At 38.7% G+C, this 26,626-nt stretch overlaps 1 long non-coding RNA gene across 1 annotated transcript; it reads right to left on the bottom strand.

Annotated features, from left to right (window-relative positions):
• Positions 1-25,689, bottom strand: LOC128659558 (uncharacterized). The gene is made up of 3 exons (XR_008402425.1): positions 25,639-25,689; positions 230-537; positions 1-139 (listed from the first exon to the last, which is right to left on the bottom strand). It is a non-coding gene; the product is annotated as an uncharacterized LOC128659558 (long non-coding RNA).
• Positions 25,690-26,626: the final 937 nt, after the last annotated feature.

Raw genomic sequence — 26,626 nt, 5'->3', positions numbered from 1 at the left:
TATATTTGAGTAAAGTACACATTTATTTTGGAAAATTTGGTAAATATGGGAATGAGGAGAGAGGGTGTAAGAGGGGTGTGTGGGAGGGAGGGGAGTGATATTCCATTTCTGAGAATCTGTAACAATGACAATCTTCAATCTGCAAAACATTGAAAGAAAAGAAATGTTTATTATTAAAAAACATATTAATAAATAACTAAAAGGTCTCATTACAATACTACAAAAGTACCTGAAAAGAAATCTTGAATAGTTGCAGTTCTCTCCAAATGGGCATTAAGTGGTTGGGGATGATTAATTACATCAGGCTCATCCATGTCACCTGGGGGCCGTGGTGGTGGAATTAAATAATTTAACATCCCATGCTCCTGTGCCATGTTGTGTAGACAGCAACATGCTATTATGATTTTTATTGCTTTTTCCAGGACTGTATTGTAGATCCCCCCCTGATCTATCCAGGCAGCGAAAGTACATTTTTAGAACACCAAAACATCTTTCTATTACAGTACGTGTTCTGATATGTGCTTCATTATATCTGTACTAAAACAACAAGAAATATGATTATAATATATAATGTGATGACAAATCAAATCGTAATGAGCTAACTACAAATAAGCTAACTACATTCCTGGTCTGATCTTATCATTGTTTAAACCTTTTTACATACGTGTATATAAATATATTTATATTCAAGCAGAGAGATTTATAACAGCTGCACTGATAATAGATTATTTGGATTTGGACTGTCCCTTTAAAGGCACTCAGTACAACATTGTTATGTCTGTGATATATATATATATATATATATATATATATATATACAATCGTATGCAAACGTTTAGGCACCCCTGATAATTTCCATGATTTTCATTTATAAATAATTGGGATCAGAAATTTCATTTTGATCTATCAAATAACTGAAGGACAAAGTAATATTTCAGTAGTGAAATTAGGTTTATTGGATTAACAGAAAATGTGCAATATGTATCCAAACGAAATTAGACAGGTGCATAAATTTGGGCACCCCAACAGAAATATTGCATCAATATTTAGTAGAGCCTCCTTTAGCAGAAATGACAGCCTCTAGATGCTTCCTATAGTCTGTAATGAGTGTCTGGATTCTGGATGAAGGTATTTTGGACCATTCCTCCTTGCAAAACATCTCCAGTTCAGTTAGGTTTGATGGTTGCCGAGCATGGACAGCCCGCTTCAAATCACCCCCCAATGACGAATGGAAGACTGCCTTCAACATGAGATCAGGGCATTATGAATACCTCATAATGCCCCTTGGGCTGTGTAACGCCCTGCAGGATTCCAGGCATTTGTCAACGATGTCTTCCGTGACCTCCTCAATTGCACTGTCATCGTCTACCTGGATGACATCCTTATTTTCTCTTCCACTCTGGAGGAGCATCATAAGCACATGAGACAAGTACTTCAACGTCTCAGAGACAATTCTTTGGTAGCCAAATTAAAAAAATGTGAGTTTGACAAAGTTTAGATCCAGTTCCTTGGTTATGTCATCTCGCAAGAAAGTTTTGCCATGGATCCTGCTAAACTCACTGCAGTTTTATAGTGACCTCAACCTACTTCATTAAAAGAATTGCAGAGATTCTTGGGGTTCTCCAATTATTACTGCAAGTTTATAAAGAACTTTTCTCAAACAGTCGCTCCTCTCACGAAATTGACAAAACGGAACAAAGACTGTAAACACTGGCCCCCTGAGGCCATATATGCCTTCTCTCATCTAAAAAAGGCTTTCTGTCCTGTCCCTGTGCAATGCCATCCTGATCCTGACCTACAGTTCACTTTAGAGGTTGATGCCTCCGAGAGAGGGGTTGGAGCAGATCTAACCCAAAGGGAACCTTTAACCTCCAAGTCGCACCCTGTAGCCTTTTTTTCCAAATGCTTTACTCCTGCAGAGAGGAATTACCATGTAGGTAATCATGAACTCTTAGCCATTAAGATGGCCTTGACTGAATGGTATCATTGGTTAGAAGCCACCGTTGATCCCATTTAAATTCTCACCAACCACAAGAATCTGACTTACCTAGAGACTGCTCATCGACTCAATCCTCTACAGGTCAGGTGGGCCTTGTTCATTTCCCGTTTTAACTTTGTGGTCTCTTATCTTCCTGGGACCAAAAACAAGAAGGTGGATGCCCTTTACCGTCAGTTTCCTCACTCAAGTGATTCTTCTGAAGCTCCTATTGAACACATCATACATCCTTCCTGTGTGGTTGCTCAATTGAATACCGCCCTTCTTCACAGACTGCAATGTGCCCAGTCTAGTAAACTTCCTGAAGCCCTAGTGGCATCGAATATCTTTTTTGTACCTCTGAACCTATGCACTCCTGTACTGTGCTGGGCTCATGGCAGTAAGCTCTCAGGACATCCTGATTTGACAAGGACTGTTAAGCATCTTTCCCAACACATATGGTGGCCTACTATGAAGTCTGATGCTCAGGATTATGTAAAAGCCTGCACAACTTGTGCTGCCAACAAAACTCCCTGATCCTTGCCTCCCAGCTTGCTCCAACCATTGTCCATTCCCAAATGACCATGAACACACATAACAATGGATTTCATTGTGGACCTTTCTCCTTTTGAACACCATACAGTTATCTGGGTTGTGGTGGATCGCTTTTCCAGACTGGCTTATTTTGTACCCCTAACAAAATGACCTTCTACCCAAGAATTATCGTCTCTTTTTCTCCTACATGTGGTACGACTTCATGGCATTCCTGTGAATATTGTTTCCAACAGAGGTCCACAATTCATCTCTACCTTTTGGAGAGCCTTTTGCAAATTGATTGGAACCACTGTTTCCTTATCTTCTGGCTACCATCCTCAGACCAATGGACTAACTGAGAGAGTAAACCAGGATCTTGAGGCTTATCTTAGAGCCTTTTTCAACGCTCTTCATATCAACTGGTCTGAGTTGTTACCCCTAGCGGAGCTGGAAAGAAACACTCATTGGCACTCTTCTCTTCGATGTTCTCCATTTCAAGCCGCAGCAGAGTATCAACCTCGTGTCTTCCCTCTTTCTGCTTATTCCACTGGGGTTCCTGCTGCAGACCAACATGTTACTGAACTCGCCAATCATTTGCAATGTATTTGCTCTCAGCTACGTTCAGCTATCTCTAGATATAAAAAGTTTGCTGATCGACATAGAGCTTCTGTACGTGCCTTTTCAGTAGGTGAACGTGTTTGGGTCTCTACTCTACATATTCGTCTATGTCAACCCTGTCACAAATTGGGGTCTAGGTTTATTGGTTCTTACAAAGTCCTGAAAAGACTGTCTCCTGTTGCCTACAGAGTGGCCTTGCCCAAAACCCTGCGCATACACCCAGTCTCCCACATCTCACTACTCAACCTCACATCAAGAATAGATATACTCGGTTACAAGCTCCTCCTCCTCTGCTCCTGGTCCTTGGTGACCCTGAATATGAGGTTGCTAAGATCCTGGACTCCAGATACAGGCGCAGACAAATGCAGTATCTGGCACATTGGAAGGGTTATTCTGTGGCAGATCGTTCCTGGGTTCCTGCCCGTGATGTGCATGTTCCATCTTTGGTCTCGAGATTCCATGCTGCTCATCCTTTGAGGCTGACTCTGGTTCCCGGAGGGAACCCTTGAGAGGGGGTTATGTTGCGCTGTGCTGCTCTAACTGTTGCTAGGGACGCGGCTGCTTTCTGCTCGTTGCCTAGGGGGAATCGGCTCTTCTCTGCGTGTGGCAGTGATGTCATCGCCACATGCTTCCCCATTCAGAACCAGTCAGGATCTCCTGTGGCGCGAATCCGGCGCCTTTGTAAGAAACTTCAGTCCTACCTATCACTGCCCAAGTATAGGTGTTACTTACTGTTCTCCTGGGTGTTATTGATTTTTATGCTGGACTGTTATATTGTTGCAGACCCTTGCTTGTCTGACCACTCTGCATGTTTACCCTTTAACTGCTGGATTGATATACTGCTGCTGAACTCTGCTTGTTTGACCACTCTGCCTGTTAACCGTTTAACTGCTGGATTGATATACCGCTGCTGAACTCTGCTTGTCTGACCACTCTGCCTGTTAACCCCTATTGCCCTGGATTGCCTTACTGTTGCCAAACCCTGCCTGACCATCCTAGTTGTTTACGTATGGACTGCCTTACTATTGCCAAACCCTGCCTGTCTGACCATCCTAGTGGTTTACCTCTGTACTGCCTTACTATTGCCAAACCCAGCCTGCATGAACAGTCCTAGTGGTTTGCCTCTGGCCTGCCTTGCTGTTGCCAGGTCCTGCCTATCTGACCTTTCTGGTGGTTTGCCCCTTAACTACCCTTCTCTGGTTTCCTGTCTGTTACCATGGAGGACTGTCCTGCCTGTGGTGAGTGCCGGTTACCCTATCATTTCGGTTCGACGTCGGGATAACAAGACTACTGGTTGAGTTTGGTCTGATAGAGGAGTATGCCACGAGCATTACAGATATTGAGTGGAATCCATGCGACCGTCAACTTTAACAAGATTCCCAGTACCGGCACTGGCCACACAGCCCCATAGCATGATGGAACCTCCACCAAATTTTACTGTGGGTAGCAAATGTTTGTCTTGGAATGCTGTGTTGTTTTCCCGCCATGCATAACTCAATCTTTGTTTCATCAGTCCACAGCACCTTCTTCTAAAATGAAGCTGGCTTGTCCAAATGTGCATTTGCTTACCTCAAGCGACTCTGTTCATGGCGTGTGTGGAAAAAAGGCTTCTTCCGCATCACTTTCCCATACAGCTTCTCCTTGTGCAAAGTGCACTGAATTGTTGAACGATGCATAGTGACACCATATACAGCAAGATGATGTTGTAGGTCTTTGGAGGGGGACTGTGGGCTGTTTTTGACCGTTCTCACAATCCTTTGCCTTTGCCTCTCCGATATTTTACTTGGCCTGCTGCTTCTGGCCTTAACAAGAACTGTGCCTGTGGTCTTGCATTTCCTCACAGTGGACACTGTCAGCTTTAATCTCTACTATAGCTTTTGTAGCCTTCCCCTAAACCATAATGTTGAACGATCTTTGTTTTCAGGTCATTTGAGAGTTGTTTTGAGGCCCCCATGTTGCAACTCTTCAGAAGAGATATAAGAGAACAACAACTTGCAATTGGCCACCTTAAATACCGTTTCTCATGATTGAATGTACCTGGCTATGAAGTTCAAGGCTTAATGGGCTCACCAAACCAATTGTGTGTTCCAATTAATCAGTGTTAGGTAGTTACATGTATTCAAATCAACAAAATGACAAGGGTGCCCAAATGTATGCACCTGTCTAATTTCATTAAACCAATAAACCTCATTTCACTACTGAAATATTACTTTGTCCTTCAGTTATTTGATAGATCAAAGTTGCTGATCCAAACACTCAATTAACTATAAATGAAAATCATGGAAATTGTCAGAGGTGCCTAAACTTTTGCATACAACATATATATATATATATATATATATATATATATATATATATATATATATATATATATATATATATATATATATATATATATATACACACACACACACACACACACACAGGAGCATATCAAGCAACCTAGTTCTCCTTCAATGGTGTCCAAATCCATTTTTTAAGGGGATATGCAGAATCAGCTGAAATATGAATGCATATATATATATATATATATATATATAAACACACATTTTTAAATAAAGCAATATACAACATAAAATAATTTTATGCATATGTCTTACTATGACATAGTTAATATTGATCTTTTGAAATCATTAACATTTTATTTAAACAATTACACCCCTTTAGAAACATACATAAAGGATAATAAAGCAATGAAACGGAAAAATGACAAACATTGGACACATGAAGGCATTTGATTTGTCTCAAACAATCTGCACACACCAGAATTCCTCAGGATATAGGCATCATGGCTACCTCCTGGGAACCCTGCCACAACATTTAATATACGCATGTTTGCATTGCATATAAGCTGCACATTTAATGAGTGAAAGTGCTTGCGATTCCTCAGGCCAATGTGAGTGCAATCAATGACCACAAAGACATTGGGTTTGTCACCTAAAAGAAAAAAGTCCCTCTTAACATCATGCCAACCTCTGGGTGAAGTGGGGGGGGGGGGATTAAATTCCTGCATTTGTCTTAAAGTCCATCAAGCACTTGTGACAAATGTTTGGAAAAGGTGGACTTATGCACCCCAGTTACAATGCCCTCTGTCACCTGAAATGATCCAGAAGCCAAAAAATGTATTTCCTCTAGTAATTTGGTCATTCCAGGGACAGTCCTGCTTGAATAGCCCTGGCTTTGCAGCCTGTCTTGCAACAGGGCATATAACTGATATTTTTGCTCCCTGGTGAGCCTGAAACTTTCAAACACCTGCTGCTCATTCAGGGATTCTATATCCAGCCTCACTCTAGGGATGTCAGGCCTACGCTGTCTACCTTCACCATTCTCAGCTTCTCTCTCATCCTTCATTTTGAAATATCTGTTCTGAGGTTAGGCTAGTTAACATATGTGAAACTGGTGATTGCAATGAATAACATGTGGGGGGTGGGCTTATCTTCAACTCATCTAATACTTAATTTAATGAGCAGTTTGTAAGTACAGGGAGTGCAGAATTATTAGGCAAATTAGTATTTTGACCACATCATCCTCTTTATGCATGTTGTCTTACTCCAAGCTGTATAGGCTCGAAAGCCTACTACCAATTAAGCATATTTGGTGATGTGCATCTCTGTAATGAGAAGGGGTGTGGTCTAATGACATCAACACCCTATATCAGGTGTGCATAATTATTAGGCAACTTCCTTTCCTGTGGCAAAATGGGTCAAAAGAAGGACTTGACAGGCTCAGAAAAGTCAAAAATAGTGAGATATCTTGCAGAGGGATGCAGCACTCTTAAAATTGCAAAGCTTCTGAAGCGTGATCATCGAACAATCAAGCGTTTCATTCAAAATAGTCAACAGGGTCGCAAGAAGCGTGTGGAAAAACCAAGGCGCAAAATAACTGCCCATGAGCTGAGAAAAGTCAAGCGTGCAGCTGCCAAGATGCCACTTGCCACCAGTTTGGCCATATTTCAGAGCTGCAACATCACTGGAGTGCCCAAAAGCACAAGGTGTGCAATACTCAGAGACATGGCCAAGGTAAGAAAGGCTGAAAGACGACCACTGAACAAGACACACAAGCTGAAACGTCAAGACTGGGCCAAGAAATATCTCAAGACTGATTTTTCTAAGGTTTTATGGACTGATGAAATGAGAGTGAGTCTTGATGGGCCAGATGGATGGGCCCGTGGCTGGATTGGTAAAGGGCAGAGAGCTCCAGTCCGACTCAGACGCCAGCAAGGTGGAGGTGGAGTACTGGTTTGGGCTGGTATCATCAAAGATGAGCTTGTGGGGCCTTTTCGGGTTAAGGATGGAGTCAAGCTCAACTCCCAGTCCTACTGCCAGTTTCTGGAAGACACCTTCTTCAAGCAGTGGTACAGGAAGAAGTCTGCATCCTTCAAGAAAAACATGATTTTCATGCAGGACAATGCTCCATCACACGCGTCCAAGTACTCCACAGCGTGGCTGGCAAGAAAGGGTATAAAAGAAGAAAATCTAATGACATGGCCTCCTTGTTCACCTAATCTGAACCCCATTGAGAACCTGTGGTCCATCATCAAATGTGAGATTTACAAGGAGGGAAAACAGTACACCTCTCTGAACAGTGTCTGGGAGGCTGTGGTTGCTGCTGCACGCAATGTTGATGGTGAACAGATCAAAACACTGACAGAATCCATGGATGGCAGGCTTTTGAGTGTCCTTGCAAAGAAAGGTGGCTATATTGGTCACTGATTTGTTTTTGTTTTGTTTTTGAATGTCAGAAATGTATATTTGTGAATGTTGAGATGTTATATTGGTTTCACTGGTAAAAATAAATAATTGAAATGGGTATATATTTGTTTTTTGTTAAGTTGCCTAATAATTATGCACAGTAATAGTCACCTGCACACACAGATATCCCCCTAAAATAGCTAAAACTAAAAACAAACTAAAAACTACTTCCAAAAATATTCAGCTTTGATATTAATGAGTTTTTTGGGTTCATTGAGAACATGGTTGTTGTTCAATAATAAAATTAATCCTCAAAAATACAACTTGCCTAATAATTCTGCACTCCCTGTATATACTTACTCATGACTTTTATTTTTGATATAATATAGTTTCAACATATATGTAGTTACATATCGGAAATTCAAAGACACTGAATGTAGTTAGAATATTTTTCAATTTAAATATATCAGCCTTTATCATAACATTTAAAAGTAATTATTGTAATTATATGATTTATATAGGTCAAAGATATATATATAATTATCATACATATATACATGTAGGCGAAGATTATTATTAGATATAATTATATTTATATATGTATTGACAATATATATAGCATCCCTGGGCTAAGGTTGCATTTGGAATAGGTAGATATATGCTTGCATCTGTTTTTCTATGTACATTAGTGATGTCGCAAACTGAAATTTTTTTCCATTCGCGAACAGCGAACGCGAACATCTGCAACTGTTTGCGGACGGGTGAACTGGGCGAACCGCCATTGACCTCAATAGGCAGGCGAATTTTAAAACCCACAGGGACTCTTTCTGGCCACAATAGTGATGGAAAAGTTGTTTCAAGGGGACAAACACCTGGACTGTGGCATGCCGGAGTGGGATCCATGGCAAAACTCCCACGGAAAATTACATAGTTGATGCAGAGTCTGGTTTTAATCCATAAAGGGCATAAATTACCTAACATTCCTAAATTGTTTGGAATAACGTGCCTTAAAACATCAGTTATGATGTTGTATTGATCAGGTAGTGTAAGGTTCACAGTGACAGACCAAACTCCCCGTTTAACGCACCGCAAACAACCACAAACAGTCCATTTGCACAACCACGAGATAGATAGATTTGATAGATACATAGATACATAGATTAGATAGATAGATAGATCAATAGATGCAATATACATTTGATAGATACGATAGATATATAGATAGATTTGATAGATAAATAGATAAATTTGATAGATAGATAGATAATTTCCCAGACAGAGAATTACAAGACGTGCGGGCTGGGACCCATGGTAAGGTTCCCAGAGGCAGTTGCGGCGCCAGGGGACGTGTATATGGCATGGATTTTAGGAACCGGGAGATGGAAAAAGATGCTGGGTCGTTTTTTTTTAAATTTACACTACTGTTACACCAGATATTGTTTGGTGGCAATGGGCAAGTGGGCACAGTATACGCTGTGAGCCTGGCACACACGCTGGCAGACTGGCAACTGCAATTAGATTACACAAGCAGACTGATGTTTCACAGTCAAAAAAAGTTTTTTTTTTTAATTATTTACACTACTGTTACACCAGATATGAGTGGTGGCACTGGGCAAGTGGGCCTGGCACACACGCAAGCAGGCAGGCAACTGCAATTAGATTACACTAGCAGACTGATGTTTCACAGTCAAAAAAGTTACACTAGCAGACTGATGTTTCACAGTCAAAAAAGTTTTTTGTTTTTAAATTATTTACACTACTGTTACACCAGATATGAGTGGTGGCAATGGGCAAGTGGGCCTGGTACACACGCTGGCAGGCAACTGCAATTAGATTACACTAGCAGACTGATGTTTCACAATCAAAAAAGTGGGGTTTTTTAAAATTATTTACACTACTGTTACACCAGATATGAGTGGTGGCACTGGGCAAGTGGGCCTGGCACACACGCTGGCAGGCAGGCAACTGCAATTAGATTACACTAGCAGACTGATGTTTCACAGACAACAAAAAAATGTTTTAAAAATTATTTACACTACTGTTACACCAGATATGAGTGGTGGCCCTGGGCAAGTGGGCCTGGCACACACGCTAGCAGGCAGGCAACTGCAGTTAGATTACACTAGCAGACTGATGTTTCACAGTCAAAAAAGTTTTTTTTTTTTAAATTATTTACACTACTGTTACACCAGATATGAGTGGTGGCACTGGGCAAGTGGGCTTGGCAGGCAAGCAACTGCAATTAGATTACACAGGAAAAAAGGGCTTTTTGGGGTGCTTTCCTTAAAGCAGAGATCAGATGAGTCCTTCAGGACTGTAATGGACACTGAATACACTAGCCTAGCTATCAATTTCCCTATAAAATCACCAGCAGCTACACTGTCCATCCTCTCACTAACAATGCAGCTTCCGAATGAATCTAAAATGGCTGCTGTCCAGGAGCTGGGAGGGTCTGGGAGGGAGTGTCTGCTGCTGATTGGCTGGAATGTGTCTGCAGACTGTGAGATACAAGGTCAAAGTTTACTCAATGATGACGAATATGGGGCGGATCGAACATCGCATATGTTCGCCCGCCACGGCAAACGCGAACAAGCTATGTTCGCCGGGAACTATTCGCCGGTGAACAATTCACGACATCACTAATGTACATACGTACATATTGATATTTCAATGAAAACATAGATGCAAATATTGATATACATAGGACCAATAAATGTTGCATATATAATCTTATTTCTACATTGAAACACTCATAAATGTTTGCAGGATTTGCAATTTCAATGAGAAACAGGCCTCAAAAAGCTCATTTTTCCACATTTACACCTAGCTGAGCTGGGTGTAATATTTCTCAATGTATTGACAGCCTACTACAGTGTACAGTGTATTAATGGTTTGCACTTTCATTGGAAACCTGGTATAATTTATCGATTAACGGAGTCCGGCTGCCGATATTGAGGTATAACGAGCCATTGGAAGCAGTCAATAAACAAAATTGCTTAAAACAGCATATTTATCAGTTTGCAAGCACGAAACAAGCCCTGCATGTAATAAAGTAATTCTCTAAGCCTCACCAGATCAGACGTGGGGCTGCCGTGAGGCGGTTATTGTAAAAAAGAGTCCAGTCCCTGTGAGTTGCGAGGTGGCTCCTATACAAAGTAAGGGATCTTGCTGGAACGGGACACAGCTCCATAAAGCAAAGTTAGCAGGGGTGTAAAAATCCTGCAGCCAATATATAAATCACATTACGCTGCTTTCTGCGTATAGCATCTTACAATCGCTTCTATTTTCGCCTGCATGTGTTTTTCTATTAGGGTATTAAGCAGGGGTGGGCAAAACGTGGACCGTAGGTGAATTTGGAGGTGACCGCCTTGATTTTCAAAGCCTGCATAGTAAGAGAAAGATTTCACCACCGTAGATGTGTGAGAAATCTATCTCTTACTTATGCAGACATGTGGCCTATCAGCACGCAGGACTCATATCTTCAATAGATAGAGACAAGAAGTTTCTGATTGGCAGAGAACAGACCCCCACCTTCATTATGGGCTTGTCTCTGACTGCTGGTATATTTTTCTACTGCTATGGGCTGATTGGCTGCCCACTCGAGCTTACACCCAGCAGCGCCTTACATGGAAGCAAAAGGAGCCGGTAGCGCAACACTGGATTAGGGGATAACGGAAATTCACAGAGGAATGAGCCAAATAATAATGATACCCTGCAGAGGGGTAAGCGGAATGAGTGTGGTAGCTTGCAGAAAAGTAAGCGGAACATATACCACGGATTGGTCATAAGTTAGAGGAGCTGTATTGCAAAAGGAGTAAGGAAGGTATTGCCGCATGCTGGAGGGCACAATCATCCCAGAGCCTGTAGTCAGGGATAAGTTATGCAGAAGGTAGGAAACTCCAACGTTCAAAGTAACATGAACAATAACGATCTTAGTAACAGTAACCCCTTGTAAACAGAGCTCTGGGAGGCAAAGGGTTACAGCGGGAGTGGGTGTGGACACTGACTTGGAATCTGAGGACGGAGTGTTTGGCCTGCAGTGCTTGAATCTGACAGTGCTGTATAGCAGATGGACATAAGCAGATTCTATGTAAAGTTGAATCTGCTTACGTTCGTCTGCTATACAGCACTGTCAGATTTACACTGTCAGACCACACACTCCTCAGATAGAATTCCAGTCAGTGTCCACACCCACTCCCGGTTTAGCTGCTTGTTCACTGCTGGTATTGTAGGTGAGCCATAAAAGACCTCAATGTCTGTATTAGTTTTGTGCCTTACCTTCTCCTCAAGTTTGGGCAAAGTGTCATAGTGCTAAAATGATAAAATAGTTTTAATAAGAGTATTTATGTAATGTGGAGTAAAGGGAAGCATGAAAGGAAAGGGAGGGACTGAAGGCTGCTACAAGTGCAGTGAATGCAAAATGAATGACATACAAGCTGACCAATGATGGGGAATCATGTGATGTAGAAAAAAAATAAGTAAAACTTTGCTTTAAATGACAGAGTGGATCAGATGAGAGCCGGAATGGTGGTTGTTTAGTGACTCTGCACATAACGAGTCCCCTATTGAATTGTGTGTCCACTGAACTGCTTTGATCTGGGTCTGTGTGTTGAGTGTGATCTCTATTGGAGGACCAGCATTGAGTAATAATCGAGCACATCACAAGTCCCCTATTTTATGTCTATGTCCACTGAAATACAATTTTCAGCCAGCAGGTCCTATTGTTATTAAAAATACAATTTTCAGCCAGCAGGTCCTTGTCTATGTTTTGAAAATTTACTTTGTTCCCCGTCTGCGCACCTCAAAGCTATCTTGCCAGTACAGTAGTACACTGAGGAGTACGGTACATTTTAAAAGAGTGCAATGTCAAAAACAAGTGCAAAGAAACGAAAGACATACAATTTTAATATAAAATGGGGAAGAAGAGTTTTTCTTCACAATGGTGAATGCAAAATGTTCATGTCTTTTATGCCATGCAAGTGTGGCACTTCCAAAAAAAGGAAATGTTGAAAGACATTTTAAAAGCATGCATGAAAGTTTTGATAAAGATTATCCATTAAACAGCGAATTACGCAAACAAAAGGTAAGGCAGTTTAAGTCCAAATTAACTGCCCAACAATCATTTTTCATTAATCCCAATATTATATCTAAGGCTGTAACAGTTGAATTGTTTTGTGTGAGTAATGTGCTGGTAAAGCATAAGAAACCTTTCGCAGATGGAGAAATAATAAATGAAGCATTCCTGGAAGCCAGCGATTCGTTATTTAATTAATTCAAAAACAAAACAGAAATGATTTCCACAATTAAAGATGTGTAACTTTCACGTAGAACTGTCACGCGTCATACAGAACTTATGAATTCTGATCTGGTTGAACAACTGACAGAAAAAATCACTAACTGCAATTGTTTTTCCCTGTTATTTGATGAATCTACTGACATAATTGATATTTCTCAGCTCTGTATTTTTCTAAGAATAGTCTTTAATGATATGAGTGCAAAAGAAGATTTATTAACAATATTACCTCTAAAGAAGAAAACACGAGGTGAAGATGTTTACTGCACTCTCAAACAATATATAGAGGAGAAAAATATTCCAATTTATAAACTTGCATCCATGACAACTGATGAAGCACGATCAATGACTGGGTCAGTCAATGGTTTTTGGGCTATGTGTACCAGAGACGATGACTTTCCGGATTTCCTTTTGTATTTCATTGCATCATTCATCAGCAGGCCCTCTGTTGTAAAATTTTGAATATGCGTCATATTATGGGGATCTGCATGAAAATTGTAAACTCCATTCGAGGAAACAGTCTGCAGAGGAGAATGTTTTGTGCTCAACTAGAAGAAAACGAATCTGAATATGGAGAATTGTTATATCATGCAGATGTACGTTGGTTAAGTCAGAGCATATTTTTATAAAGATTCAGGGAGCTATTACAAGAGGTAAAAGTTTTCTTAGAATCAAAAGGTGAAACATACGTTGAACTTAGTGACGATGCTTGGTTGATGGATTTAGCTTTCGTTGACGACATAACTCACCATCTGAACAAATTAAACTTACAATTGCAAGGAAGAAACAAAACAATAGCTGAAATGATTGGATATGTTCATACTTTCAAAAACAAGTTAAAGCTGATATCTTCCCAGTTGATGAAGGATGAACTGAAACATATCAAAAATATGTCTGATGAATTGTCAAAAAATGGAAGATCATTAAACAAAGATAAACATCATAAGGAAATAATGACTCTTTATTCTGAATTCAAGAAACGTTTTCAAGAATATACCAGACTAGAACCAATTGTTTCTTTCATGTGTTACCCGTTTGGCAATGTTGATGTAGAAGACATCACTACAAGTGTGAATAATATGTTTTCTTTATCTATCGATGAAAATTAAGTTTTCCTTCAAAATGACATAATTTTAAAAGCACACAGTTCGGAACCTCACTTTTGGAATCTAATGGACAAAGAAAAGTATCCCAATTTAAAAAAAAGTTGCATTTAATTTAACATTATTTTTTGGCTCTACCTACCTGTCCAAGTCTACATTTTCAACTATGAATATGAGTAAATCAAACTATCGTTCCCGGCTCACAGATGACCACTTAGAATCCTGTGCAAGAGTAGCGGTTAGCAATTATACACCGATATACTCCAAATTAGCAGACAGTATGCAGTGCAAGTCTTCTTCTTCAACAACTTTATAAGGAACTTTCATGTTTTCACATTAAAATATCTGACTTATTGAGTTTTTGTTGCATTTTGAAATGTTCTAACAATAAATACATTATATTAGCATGAGTAAGTAGGGGCATGTAGCATAGCCCACAAAGTTGCTGTTTTTGCTGATACTGCAAATAAATCTGTGAAAGATTATGTTATAGTTACAGTTTGGAGTGCTGCTGTTTCTTTTCACCTTAGGATTACTATTTCAGGGTTTGTGTAGTACCCGGGAACAGCTTTACACAGTGTGTGATGTACTATTCTTTGTGTTTTTTAATAAATACATTATTGTCAGTATTATTATCAAGACTGGTGTGTGTTTTTTTAGTTAGGTGATCACGTCACTTGGAATAATATTTGAGGTAGCCCTTGCCTTACAAAAGTCTGCCCACCCCTGGTATTAAGTATTTTGAGTGTTTTGAGTAAAGCTGGCCACCTTCTAACTGGCAAGAAAAAACTGTGAGATCTGCAGTGAAAAAAACTTTACAGAATTACACTGGGATTTGTTCAACCCATTTTTCGCAAAAACAACAATTGTGATTTGTATTTTGTACTAGTAAGTGTGAATTTCTATGGTATTTTTTTTTTTTTTTGCACATCCAGTGTACTTAAATTACGATATACGCTGTGCATATTTAATACGATTTATTCCTGTGCAATTTACATACAAATTTTACATTTTTGATGAAATACGATTTTTAATTGAAGAATTTTTTTACGATTTTTGATTCACCTTCACAATACAATTTTTCCCTGCATATTTGTATGTGAATAGTTAAATTATTATTTTTGTATTATTTTTAGATTACAAATTTTATTGTGCACTTTTGAAATATATACATCTCCTCCCGATACGAAAATGCAGTATACGCCCCTTAGCGAGGGGCTTTAGATATTTTCACCAGGGAAATAGAAGTACTAGCGAGCATTCTTATAGAATCTCAGCAGCCCAGAGAGCTTCATAAATTCGGCCCCTCAGAGTCAAGATGACAAGAGTCACTCTCAGTCTTGGGTCATAGGCGTAAATATATTAACCAAGCTCACAAACTAAATCTAAAAATTGTTCTGATCAGAGCTAGCTCACGCAGGGGTGTAAATGTGTGTTTTAAGCCCAACAAATGGGAAGTCAGGATTGGCTGAGAAATTACACACATCACTCTTACTGTCAGGTTTTACACTGACAGGATGCTTAACTTATCAATCAATTCTGGGCTCTTGTGATTGGCTTTTCTCCCGATTGTACTTCTCATATGAACGAATGTATGAACGAAATTTGTTTGTTCATAAATTCATTTATTAATTCATATCGTGATTCCTTCATCTATACTATAATTGCATTTGTAACGCATCCGTCGCCATCGCTAGTTGCACATGCATCCTCAAAGGAATGTTGGCTGTGCCAGAAGCCAAAAGAATGATGCGAAGCTGCATACTGGTGGATTGTGAAAATGGCAGGGTGTGGATTCTTTCACCACCCTGCCATTTTCGGAATCCACCGGGATGCAGCGTAGGCAAACCCAAAGCCTTAAAGAAAAACACGCAACTGCCCGCTCAAAATAACGAAAAAACATGTAACTGCCCGCAAGAAATAGATTAAAAAAACATGTACCTGCCCGCACGAAGTGTAACAAAAAAAAAAACACCTGACATTTTCGGAATCCACCTGGATGCAGCGTAGGCAAACCCAAAGCCTTAAAAAAAAAAAAGCACGCAATAGCCCGCACGAAATAACGAAAAAACATTTAACCACCCGCAAGAAATAGATAAAAAAACACGTAACCGCCAGCACGAAGTAAAAAAAAAACACCTTGTCGTTTTCGGAATCCATCTGGATGCAGCGTAGGCAAACCTGAAGCCTTAAAAAAAATATGCAACCGCATGAATTACCGAAAAAACATGTAACCGCCCACAAGAAATAAATAAAAAACATGTTCCCGCCCGCATGAAGTATAACAAAAAAAATATCCTCTCGCATGAAGTATTAACAAACACCAAAACCGCCAACCCCCACATCGCAAAATAATAAAGTAATTAACCCCTAATCCGCAAATAACATAATTAAAATAATAACCCCTTATCTGCCAACCCCCCACATCGCAATAAACCTAATTAACCTATTAACCCCTAAACCGCTAACCCACCACATCACAATAAACCTAATTAACCTATTAACCCCTAAACCACCAAACCCCCACATCACAATAAACCTAATTAACCTATTAACTTCTAAACCGCCAACCCCCCACAATGCAATAACTAATTTAATTACTAAGCCCCCTAACTTAACACCCCCTTAATTAACCCCAATACTAAGTTACACATAAATAAAACCTAACATTAAATTACAAAAAAACCTCTAAAATTACAAAAAATAAAAAACTCTAAAATTACAGAAAAAAATAAACAAAATTATCAAAAATATTTTTTTAACCCTAATCCCTATGAAAATAAAAAAGCCCCCCAAAATAAAAACAGCCCCTAAACTAAAGTACCAAAAGCCCTTTAAAGGGCCATTTGTAGGGCATGCCCTAAGTTAAAAGCTCTTTTACATTTAAAAATTACTAAATCCCCCCTAACCCCACCCACCAAACCACCTAAATTAAAAAAACTAACACTAAAAAAACCTAAACAACCCATTGCCCCTAAAGGGGCATTTGTATGGGCATTGCCCTTAAAAGGGCAATCATCTCTTTTCTGGCCCATTAAATTCCTAATCTTAAAAATAATAAAACCCCCAAAAATAAAAAATTAAATCCTAACACTAAGCCCCCAATAGGTACTCACCGTTCCTGAAGTCCAGCGGAGAAGGTTTTCTTCCAGGCGGCTCCATCATCTTCTATCTTCATCCGGAGCAAAGGCAGCATGGAGTAAAGGTGCGGAGGTGCGGAGGTGCGGAGCTGGCTTCCCTGATACGAGGATACTCAGCGGTGGTCCTCAACGGCGGCAGTCCTCAACAGCATGGAGGCTCCTCTTCATGTGATCATCCGTCTCACACTGAAGATTGAATGCAAGGTACCCCATATTTATTGGGGTACCTGGCATTCCTATTGGCTGAAATTTGTAAATCAGCCAATAGGATGAGAACTACTGAAATCTTATTGGCTGATTTGAACAGCCAATAATATTTCAGTAGCTCTAATCCTATTGGCTGATTATAAGATTTCAGCTAATAGGAATACAAGGTACCCCAAAATTGATTGCGGTACCTTGCATTCAATCATCAGTGTACGACGGACATCGGATAAAGAGGAGTCTCCATGCCGCCGAGTACCACCGCCACTGAGGACCGCCGCTGAGGATCCACGCACCGGGGAAGACAGCTCTGCACTGCCGCTCAACGCTGCCTTCGTTCCTGGATGAAGATAAAAGATGATAGAGCTACCTGGAAGTACCTATTTGGGGCTTAGTCTTACGGTTTTTTTTTTGTTTTGGGGTGGCTTTTTTTAAGATTAGGGTTTTTTTGGGGCTGGAAAAGAGCTGATTGCCCTTTTTAGGGCAGTTAAAGAGCTGAATGCCCTTTTAAGAGCAATGCCCACACAAATGCCCCTTATGGGGCAATGAGTAGTTTAGGGTTTTTTTTAGTGTTATTTTTTTTTATTTTGGGGGGTTTGGTGGGTGGGGGGTTTACTATTAGGGGGTAATTGGTAATTTGCTTAGGTAAAAGAGCTGTTTAACTTAGGGCAATGCAATTGGTAGTTTAGTATTAGATTATGGGGTATTATGGGGTTATATAGGGTATTAGTTTAGGTTTACATTCTTTATTTTGGATAGCTTTGTTTATTTTTTTCTGTAATTTTACATTTTTTTTATTTTGTGTAATTTTAGGTTTGGGGTTTGTATTTTTTTTTTTAAATAGACTACCCTCTGAGCAGGCATATAGAATGCAACAAATAGCAAAATTAATATTTTTTGCTTTCTTTTCAGAACGAATGTGCACTATGTATGTATATATATATATATATATATATATATATATATATATATATATATATATATATATATACACAGTACTTCTAATCCTTCCATATTACAACTGAAGGGGGCAGCACACATCAACAAATATAATGCATGTGTAGATTGTGTCTGTCTACTGTGAGTGTAGCATAAGTGTAGTCAGCTTTAAATGTGTGTGTGTTTGGGTGCAGTATGGGTCTGTATTAATGAAGAGTTCCAACAGAAAGCCTTGGAAAGTCAAAAACGGAGCATTATTCCAGGTTAAAACAACAGGATATGCAGTTAAAATTCAAGGCAGAACATAGTCTGACCAGTTTCTGTCTCCCTGACCGTAATCATAGACTAATGCCTAACATATGGAGCATCTATTTAAATGATTAGCAGCATCTCCTGATTAAGCTAAAAGAAAAGTGCTATGAAAATTAACCCTATGTATTCAAACAACATAGAACACTACTGATATCTGGTAGTGGGTGTGGAACTAACAACCCATAGTTTAATCATTCACATTTAGACCCTTATATACATGATTTTAAAAAAATCTATATTATATCAAATTCAAAATTTATACATGTATTTAATAACTATTTAGAACAACTACCTGTAAAAGTATAACTTGTTATTTTAACATCATACCATGGCCTCTATTTATGAAACGTCTTGCTGACCTGATCCGACACTGCGGATCAGGTCCGCAAGACCTCGCTGAATGCGGAGATCAATACACTCTCCGTATTCAGCATTGCACCAGCAGCTCACAAGAGCTGCTGGTGCAACGCCGCTCCCTGTAGACTCACGGCCAATCGGCCGAAAGCAGGGGGTGTCAATCAACCCGATCGTACTCGATCGTGTTGAATTGTGGCGATTCCTGTCCGCCTGCTCAGAGCAGACGGACAGGGTTATGGAGCAGCGGTCTTTGTGATTGCTGCTTCATAACTGCTGTTTCTGGCGAGTCTGAAGACTCGCCAGAAACACGGGCCGTCAAGCTCCTTTCGGAGCTTGATAGATAGGCCCCATCACTTTACAGATATTCATGAACAGCATATAAATAATCATACATTTTTATGTCTCACCCGGTATTTACCCTATTTATTAGGGAACTGTTTAAACACTTATTTAAAGGGACACTGAACCCAATTTTTTTCTTTCGTGATTTAGATAGAGCATAAAATTTTAAGCAACTTTTTAATTTACTCCTATTATCAAATTGTATTCATTCTCTTGGTATCTTTATTTGAAATGCAAGAATGTAAGTGTAGATGCCGGCCCATTTTTAGTGAGCAACCTGGGTTGTTCCTGCTGATTGGTGGATAAATTCATCCACCAATAAAAAAGTGCTGTCCAGAGTACTGAGCCAAAAAAAGCTTAGATGCATTCTTTTTTCAAATAAAGATAGCAAGAGAATGAAGAAAAGTTGATAATAGGAGTAAATTAGAAAGTTGCTTAAAATTGCATGCTCTATCTGAATTACGAAAGAAAAAATTTGGGTTCAGTGTCCCTTTAAACAATTACTTTATTGTGGACTTTGCTGCTATTAATATTTATATATGTTTCGTTCCTCTCTTGTTCTTATCTGTTTTATGGGTCTGTATTGTTTGTTTCAGATGCACTCTAAGTAGAACAAATCTAAACTAAAACATTGTATAGTAGTATTATATACGGTATATAGTATTAATTGCACACAATAGATATTTTAAAAGGTAAAATGACTGATTTAACCATAGCAAGGAAATAATGATGTGTTGTTTGTATTGCAAAGTCCATGTAATCCTCAGGAAGTCAGTTCTATGTTTTAAATCAGATGAGTTTTCCTATATAAAGAAATTAAGTCTGTTTGCTCTGGTGAATAAACACAGCATATAGCTCAAATTGTTTATAGCTTTAACTATGCTGGATGCTGATTAGAGGAAAAGGGCTATTTTAAAACAAATCTTCGCACTAAGTCAGGCATATCCTCAGGCTCAGAAGTGCATGCCATGTATAATGCTACTAGATAAGCAAATTATGCAGCTCCTTAACCCCTTACAATCCTTGTTCCACCAGTGCACATATTTCTACTGGGAAAGCAGAGAGGGCATGCAATTTTAAACAACTTTCTAATTTAATTTTCTTTGTTCTCTTGGTGTTCTTGTTGAAAGGTTAACCTATGTAGGCTCATAAACTGATTTCTAAGACATTGAAACCACTTTTTATCTCATTTTGACAGTTTTTCACAGTTAGTTTAATGTGTGCCATATAGATAACATTGTGCTCATTCCCCTGGAGTTATTTATGAGTCAGCACTGATTGGCTAAAATTCAAGTCTGTCAAAAGAACTGAAATAAGGGGGCTGTCTGTAGAGGCTTAGATACAAGGTGATCACAGAGGTAAAAAGTATATTAATATAACCGTGTTGGTTATGCAAAACTGGGGAATGGGTAATAAAGGGATTTTCAATCTATATAAACAATAACAATTCTGGAGTAGACTGTCCCTTTAACCCCTTACATTCCTTGTTCTCTGTTCCTCTAGTGCACATATTGTTAACAGCTTCCTTGTAGAGATAATGTAGAAAAGAATTGCTGTACAATTATACTGGGGCTGCTGTAAGAATAATAAACCACATTTTTATTAATGTATATGCTGTAAGAATAATAAACCACATTTTTATTAATGTATATGCTGTAAGAATAATAAACCACATTTTTATTAATGTATATGCTGTAAGAATAATAAACCACATTTTTATTAATGTATATGCTGTAAGAATAATAAACCACATTTTTATTAATGTATATGCTGTAAGAATAATAAACCACATTTTTATTAATGTATATATATGTAATGCGGTTTATTATTCTTACAGCATATACATTAATAAAAATGTGGTTTATTATTCTTACAGCATATACATTAATAAAAATGTGGTTTATTATTCTTACAGCATATACATTAATAAAAATGTGGTTTATTATTCTTACAGCATATACATTAATAAAAATGTGGTTTATTATTCTTACAGCATATACATTAATAAAAATGTGGCTTATTATTCTTACAGCATATACATTAATAAAAATGTGGTTTATTATTCTTACAGCAGCCCCAGTATAATCGTACAGAAACCATTACTGACAATTATGTGTTGCACAACTACACCAGCAACTGTTATAAAATGTGTAAGGTTTTTATAAATATTAATAGTAATAATCATAATATGGCTTCTGTATAATAGTGTTTCACATTAGCACCCCAATTCATTACTGTACCAACAATAAATCTCAAATGTGTCAGCTGCCCTTAAAGGGACGTTCCAGTCAAAATATAAATGCACATAGATTTGTTGCATCTTTGTATAGAAACATATTTTCAATAAACCTGTATTGGCAAAAATGCTTCTATTAAGAGTTATCACTGTTTTAGTGCTAACATTTTCTCTGCATGCGCATGTGAAACATAGCTAGATATTTTCACTGCACCCACATTTAAAAAAATGCAGCTGCTTAGATCAGTGTTTTTCAACCAGTGTGCCGTGGCACACTAGTGTGCCGTGAGAGATCCTCAGGTGTGCCACGGATCTGACAACAGTGTGACATATTTTTTAAACTTTGCTTGTTTTTTACTCCCAGTGCAGGGGTAGTTTGTAGGAGGCATGGCATAACAGCACAATACATACAGTATGTGTGTGTTTGTGTGTATGTGTATATATATATGCTGTATTAGGCTACAATGTGTGATTTTTTTTTAAAATTTGGGATGGTGGTGTGCCACATGATTTTTTAATGTAAAAAAGTGTGCCACGGCAAAAAAAAAGGTTAAAAATCACTGGCTTAGATCATCAGTGGAGCTTGTATCATGTCAGCAATTAATACATTGAGTCATTACCAGATGGTACAAGCACCTTAGGCTCTCTGAGCAAGTGCTGTGTTTAAAATGCTGGTGCACGGTGCATACTTAAATACACTTTTGAAACAGCTATAGCTTTTATTAGAAGCATTTTTGCAAATGCATTTATATCACAAAATTACTTGTGTTCAATACTGAAATGCACCCATGTGGTTTCCTATTTTGACTGGAATATCCCTTTTTTTTGTGCATGAGAATTACTTATATCAATAAGATCTATAACAGTAGAATAATAAAATAATATTAACTATATAAGTAGAATAATAAAATAATAATAATGTCAGAAATGGGACATAGAATAAAAATATTATTTGCACTACATTTTGAACCACATCAACAATTTCACCACATTTCTTTCATCTTAAAGGGGACACTAAAAGCTAAATACATTTCATGATTCCTCCACTAATAATGAAACTTAGAACTGCAGGTATCTGAAAGAGAGTTGTAGCACATCTGCAAACACTTCAGCACTGGAATGCAGTGAAATGACTGCACCCATAACTAGAGGAAGGTGGGAAATAACCTCAATACTATGCTTTTAGAATGTATTTTGTGTTTAATGTTCCTTTAACAGCTGACAATAGAAGTAGAAAGGGGATGTGTATTTTTACACACTGAGAGCAAACAGAACACAGGTGATATATATATACATATATATAGCTGCTCCTGTGAGTGAGAGACAAAATTACAGACTTATAATATATATAATTATCAGTCTAAAGTATTCTGTGATAGAACACTTAAAAAGCAATAAATGGGTAACATATGTTGTTTCCATCAATGTTATTCAAAATGCAGCAATGGACTAGACTACAACATGGATACTCAACCCCAGTGCTTTAACATGCCAGAATTATTAGCATTTCCCTTTCTAAACAAAGGTGAATCATTCCCAAAAGACTGGATTTGTTAATCCCTTAGCTAGCAAGTAAGGGGATGAGGGTGGTTAATCTAAGGTGTAGTTATAGCAGTTATGACTCACGCTGAGACTGTGATAGGTCACTAGTAGATATTTCAGTAGCAACCAAAAATTTGACAGGAACTACTGCTAAATAAAGCAAATCAGGAAATAGAAGCTATAAGGATCCCATCTTATGTTCTTTACAGTTGTCTCTCTTGTAAAACTACAAAGGGAAGCTAGATGCTATCTGTTGTGAATACTCTCAGTTAGTCATTGCTGGGATAAGTGGAGGAACAATGCTCAATGCTATGGGAAAAGCAAAAGCAGCCTGGCTCACTGTGTTATAGGATACAAGATCAGTAATTGGAACAGAAGCAAAACAAATGGCTATTGGCATCTATTTTTGTGGTTTTCAGAGTTCAGAGATTATTATTATTGGTTATTTGTAGAGCGGCAACAGATTCCACAGCGCTAATGTCAGTGTTTGAATGACAGCAATCTCAGTATTTTATTCCTTTCACAGTGTCAATAGAATCCATTGCTCTGAGTGCTGAACAACTGTAAAACAGCACCTTAGGGATTAGTCTGCAGGGCAGTTGCACATTTAGGGCTAGATTACGAGCGGAGCGCTAACTGTTGCGGCTCTTTGTGCACATTGGAAGTAGTGCACGTATTACAAGTTCACTTATACACAACTGAATTTAACGCGAGTTAGGTTAATGCGAACCGGGCGAACCGCCATAGACTTTAATAGGCAGGCGAACTTTAAAACCAACAGGGACTCTTTCTGGCCACAATAGTGATGGAAAAGTTGTTTCAAGGGGACTAACACCTGGACTGTGGCATGCCGGAGAGGGATCCATGGCAAAACTCCCATAGAAAATTACATAGTTGATGCAGAGTCTGGTTTTAATCCATAAAGGGCATAAATCACCTAACATTCCTAAATTGTTTGGAATAACGTGCTTTAAAACATCAGGTATGATGTTGTATCGATCAGGTAGTGTAAGGGCAGAGGCGTAACTAGAAATCTCAGGGCCCCGGTGCAAGAATCCAAGAAGGCCCCCCCCCCGGCAATTTTTTTTTTTTTTAAACATCTGTATGGATGGATATTTTGTGTGTGTGCATGAGTGGATGTATGTGTGTTTATGGCTGTCTGTATTCATGTGCATGTATGGGTATTTTGTGTGTGTGTCCAGTCTATGTATAGACTGAACACACACACAAAATACACATACAAAGATACAGACAGCCATAAACACACATACATCCACTCATGCACAAACATACACAAAATATCCTTACATGCAGAGACAGACACCAATCAACACAAATATATACAATTGCATGCGCACACACTCAGACATAGGCGCCGATCAACACAAATATATATACACACATATACACATACATTCACGCAGCTACAAACACCCATAAACACAAATATTTTAATTTATTTGTAAACAATTTAATACACTTCAGCAGGTAAAGTGGATCATTGGGAACAAATTAAAGGTGAGAACATTTTTGAGTAAACTGTCCCTTTAACCTCAGGAACGTACATGTACCAGTGGAGGCTGGCAAGGTTTGGCCCAGGTGACAAGTACAGTTCAGTAGCCCAGGTACATCTATGACACCCCCACCCCTCTGAAATTATATATTTAACAGTTAAAAATACAAAGGAAGTGAAACACCAAGGAAATCATGAATAGGGATGTTAAATACAGAATTTTTATGATAACTTTATCTAAAATAAGCATGTGTGAGTGTATATATATATATATATATATATATATATACACACACACACACAAAGACACAAATAGAAATTATATATATATATATATACACACTATATATACTGTATATAAAAGCATTACACATTCAAACAATTTATGATTTATGGCCCTAATAAAATATTATAATTAATACCAAAGTGCTGTTAATAATGGTTAGCAACTTAGCATAATTTCCTTAAATTCTTTATATTATTTTACACACATTTCTTCAAATGTATTAGTAATTGAGCTTGAAGTGTAAATTGGACATTACAGAGTTTTCTAGAGGTTATCTCTGCCCAATTGACCTTAACATAGATGGGTGCTGCAAAGACTTGATTTAAAACCAGGCTAAAAGAAGAGCAATGCAGTGCCAATATTTTTTTGTTGTTATTTGGCCCCTTATTAATAATTAAATGAAAAGTAATTCAATGAAGTGAAATATTTATTCAAATAACTACATTACAGAGTCTTGTAAAATGTTACTTATATAATAAGTTCCCCTGTGCCTAACTTATTTCAGCATTATAGAATAAAATGTGTACTGACATAGCCCCCCTGCCTCCCTTACCTTCTCAGTTTTCTGACTGTAAATTATCCCTGTCGCTGTTCGTGTCTGTGCTGTCTCAAGTGCCGGTAGCACCGTACTTGGAGGCTAAGGGGAGGCCAAACCAGTGAAGAGAAAAGTATTTTACTTTGTAGACTGATAGATTAAAGACATGTTTGGCTGTAAAAACCTCCCTGGATGAGTACACAACAACACCCACCAGCTCCTATTTCCCCAATGATTGCTGCCTAGCAGGCCCCTGTTAGTAGCGTGCTCTCTGCTCTTGTAATAAAAGAAAACAGTGTCCCAGCCTGTGAGCTGCAAGCAGCTTTTTTAGTACGGCTCTAGGGGGACCCACACCCAAGCTGTATTTTTTAATTAGTGACATCACGTCAGTCACCGTTGTGTATCTTTGGCAAAAATATAGCCGGGTAGCTCATTTTATACAAACAAAGTTTGACAAATTGACACAAATCAATCTCATTATTTTGGCTTTTTTTGCATTTTCTCAGTCTCCGACAGGACTCACAGCAGTCACCATGCCCCGGCCCCCCCTCAGTCTGCTCTGACTCGCCTGAGCTCAGCCTCTCAGCTTAGCCTGCCCTTACCAGATGCCTAGGAGGACCGAGACGTCTCTGCTCTCTCTCCGTTCTCCTCCACAGACCACCACAGTCCTGAATCCTGACTGACTCACTCAGTCACTGGCTCTGTCGAGCTACAAAAGAAGACGCCAGGAAGGACCCTCAGAGAACCCAGACCACAGTCCACGACGACAACGACTCCTCACTCCTGTCTCCTACTGACTAGGCTGCACTGCACGTGCAGTCATGAGACAATTGTTGAGATACACGTGCGTGCAGCCAGTCAAGAGGGAAGAGGAGCCGGAGGGAGAGATTAGTGCGCGCCAAAATATGCAGTTCCGGCCCGGGCAGACTGGACTTCAAAAAATAAAGTTTTGCAAATTAATACAAGGGCCTGTGTGTTATTTATAATTATAAATAGTATTTATTAA

Source organism: Bombina bombina, chromosome 5 (assembly GCF_027579735.1).
Source record: "Bombina bombina isolate aBomBom1 chromosome 5, aBomBom1.pri, whole genome shotgun sequence".
In the NCBI taxonomy this organism is placed as follows: Eukaryota; Metazoa; Chordata; class Amphibia; order Anura; family Bombinatoridae; genus Bombina; species Bombina bombina.
This window is presented reverse-complemented; position numbering and strand designations above follow the sequence as displayed.